This window comes from Alnus glutinosa, chromosome 5, assembly GCF_958979055.1.
Source record: "Alnus glutinosa chromosome 5, dhAlnGlut1.1, whole genome shotgun sequence".
In the NCBI taxonomy this organism is placed as follows: Eukaryota; Viridiplantae; Streptophyta; class Magnoliopsida; order Fagales; family Betulaceae; genus Alnus; species Alnus glutinosa.
Genome location: NC_084890.1, coordinates 29748197 through 29751999, shown reverse-complemented (window position 1 = coordinate 29751999; position 3803 = coordinate 29748197). Strand labels below are relative to the sequence as shown.

The 3803-nt window shown below is 29.9% G+C and overlaps 1 non-coding gene across 1 annotated transcript; it reads right to left on the bottom strand.

The window, feature by feature from the left end:
* Positions 1-1586: 1586 nt before the first annotated feature.
* Positions 1587-1656, bottom strand: LOC133869995 (small nucleolar RNA Z267). The gene has a single exon (XR_009900616.1). It is a non-coding gene; the product is annotated as a small nucleolar RNA Z267 (small nucleolar RNA).
* Positions 1657-3803: the final 2147 nt, after the last annotated feature.

The following is a 3803-nucleotide window of genomic DNA, read 5'->3' as shown; positions in this document are numbered from 1 at the left end:
GAATATGGTTAAGGAAGAACAAAACCCTTCTTAGGACGAGGCTAAGGAAGAAGCGAACCAGGTTTAGTCACTTAGAAGCGCAAATTTGAATTTTAGCAGCAATAAACAATTAGATTACTATCCATTAGAATTTTATTTTGTTCTTGAATTGATTCGGCCTTTTTGTTTCCTTAAGTGCTTTGGACAAATTATTTTGTACTTTCAATTGAAATGTACCCATCGGATGCAATAATAAAAAAAAAAGTTCAATTACTGATGTCATCTAGATTTATAATCTGTCAATTAAAGCAAGTCTAAACATACCTTCAAAACTGTTGTTGTGAAGGTATAACTCTTTAAGCATATTTAAGCCTCCAATTTCTGAAGGTACGCTTCCTGTGAATCTATTGAACGGCATCCATAAAATTTGCAGTTGTCTGCAGTTAAACAAAGTAGAAGGGAGCGGACCTACAAAACAATTACCATTTACAATCAAATATTGAAGTTTGTAAAAAACATAATTAAAAAAAAAAAATGTAACAGAAAAGAAAGGGGCTTAGCCACAATTTAGTCACAAAAAAAAAAAAAGATCGTTCAGACTTTCATTTCAGCTTCATGTATTTATTTGAAGAAAAAAAAAATATATATATATAAATATATAGAAATCTTAAATTTAGATTTAAAATCTTTGTAAATTTCTGATTTTCTGATTTAAAAATAATATTAATAATAATATTGCCCTCTTTAGAAAACGAAATAAGATTTGTGAGAGAACAAAAAAAGTACCATTTGGCTTTGGTGTGTAATAAAAACGTTGGACAAAACATTTAATAAGGAGCAAAGTCGGTCAACCAACTCCTAAATCAACTTGGAGAAGGAGTAAAGTTCAACTTGAAATAGGAGAATACCTAGTACCACTACTAGAAGGAAAACAATTCCAAAAGACTAAAAAGGCTTCCAACATAATACGGAATAATGCCAATTTAACAAAAGGCTTCCAACATAATAAATCACTTTTTCTTCGGCCTATACTTGATTTTCTTTTTTATCTTAAATAATTGATTAGCACCCTTCCTTATCCATCATTTGGAAAAAGAAGAATTGCTACACCAAAGTCTAGGAAAAGAGGGGCATTTTGGAAATTAGGAAAAGATGGGAATTTTCAGAATTAGGAAAAGAAAGGAATTTTGGAAAAAACAAGGGTGGAGTGCTATGGGCATTGACATTATTGATAGAGATGTAAATCCGGTTCCGGTTCCGGTTCCGGTTCCCGGTTATTGTCCAAAATTGGGAACCGGAACCAAGCTCCCCGGTTATTGGATTTCAATAACCTGGTCCGGATTCGGGTATCCCAGTTATCCGGTTACCCCAGGTAAAATCGAGTATCCGGACCGGGTATTATTTATATATATATATATAATTTTTGGGCCTAACAAAGAAACTTTGTGGAACAAACAAAGAATTAAAGAACAAAAAACAATCTTCCGAGCATTTACCAAACACTCTGCTTGGTTGCTGAAAAAAATGTTGGGAAATGACATGTAATAAGTCATTTACATAACTTTCTAGGCAGGGAAACACGTGTAAAACTATGCAATACAAAAGCCAAAGCCTCAGATTAAATTAATTTCACAGAGACTAATCTCTCGTAGTATATTTAAACCCATCACCGACATAGGCATATTTCATCACGGAATCCTTCATATAAAACCACAAAAAATACAATCATTATAAATAAATAGCAAGCAATGAAATTGAAAGTTTAATCTAAGGCTTGAGAAATCAAACTCGATTTACAGCCACTGGGCACTTCTCCTTGGTGATGAAAATGAAATAAGGTTAGGGTTTGGGCTTGGGTTTACGGTGTCATATCTATATACATATATATATATATATATATAAAAGCTGAATTTTGCTTAAAAGAGAACCTATATTCTGACACGTGGCATAAACTTGGCAATTGTAAAAACTGAACTGGTTTTTAATGTGGGGCTTGATACACATACAACGCAGAAATGTACCTTAGGTTGTGCAATAGTTAAGTGAGGTTGTAATTTTAGTATTTTTCTTTAACGTGCATGTGTCTTGATAAGAAAAAAAAAAAAATCTGCCAAACCCAAATAGGGGTGTAAACGAGCTGAGTTACTCGTGAGCTTACTCGGGATCGGCTCGAATAAACTCGACTCGTACTAGAATCGATTATTAAATGAGCTATTCGTGAACACAAAAATCAAACTCGATTATTAAACAATGCAAACTCGTATAAACTCGGCTTCACTAGATTAAAGCTCATGAACCCGCTCGTATAAGGATCGACTCGTATATATATATATATGTTAAAAATAAGTTTTAATTTGTTAATATATAACTTATTTGTACAATATACTATATATAAGCATTAATTAAGTAACAAATAAAAATGATCAATAAATATTAATTGGTTATAATTATTTGGTTGTATCAATATGTATATAAAATAGTAAAAGTGAATAATATTAATACTTAATTGTTAATCATATGATCATATGATATAATGACAATTCAGATACTTAATCATATAATTCATATTATATTATTTATGTAATATAATATGACTATATGATCATATAATAATACAACATTGTGGCATATAACATGTAATTATTGATTCACTATATTCAATGTTATAACTTATAAGTATTATTATTAGATACTTATAAATCATTACATCACCGTCATCACGTGATTCAAAATCTAAGATCATATGAGCATACAAATAAAATGATTAAGTATTTAGATACTTAGATACACTGATTAAGTATGATGTAAGATTTTAAGTATCTAATAATTATTAATAATACTTAGAGTCTTAGATACAATGATTAGGTATATAGATTATATACATAAGTATGAATTCATATTAATTATACGAATTATAATAACACTTTTTAAACTTAATCATATTATTCATATATAATGACAATGTAATTCACATAATCCCAAATTAAGTTATTAGGATTGGTCGATTGGTTCAATTGGAATTACTAATGTGTTAATTATGATAATAATTTAGGTGTTATCATTAGAATTTAGATCATATGATTTAACATTGTGCATTTGTGCTACATAACCATTAGATATGAATCATATGATCTAAGAATTATTATTAGACTTTAAAAAAAGAAGAAGGTATTATTATCATTAGATTATAGAACCATATGAAAATATAATAATTATAATTATTAATTTTTTAACTTAATATTTATATTGACTATTGTTACATTTTTTTTTTATTTATAATTAAAGGACATAAATTTCCTACAAACTAGTAGATAGGAAATTTAATACAACTCACATATAAGATTAACATGTGTCCCTTAACATGTGAGAATCACATGTTGTTTTAATAACAAGTGCTTCTTGTAAGAATTCAGTGTCCCACATGACCTGACACATAAAACAACTTATTAGACTCGATCTTAATGTGATTAATTAATCATCCTTTATTAATTGCTGGTTAATGGTTAATTAATGTATCTTAATAAAGTGTTGGTTAATTAATTACGAAAAGTTAATGTTTCTTATTAGTTAATTCTAACTTTGATAGAAAGTAGAATTAATGGTAATAAAAGAACAAATGTTAAACACGTATAAACTCGATTCGACTCGACTTGAGCTTAATTGTTACCGCTCGAACTCCGCTCGAGGTCGTGAAGAATGAGCTTGAGATCGGCTCGGGCTCGTGATGAATGAGTTCAAGCTCGTAATGAATGAGTTCGAGCTCGGGTCTGGCTCACTCGAGCTCGACACTGGCTCGTTCAAGCTCGGCTCATTTACACCCCTAA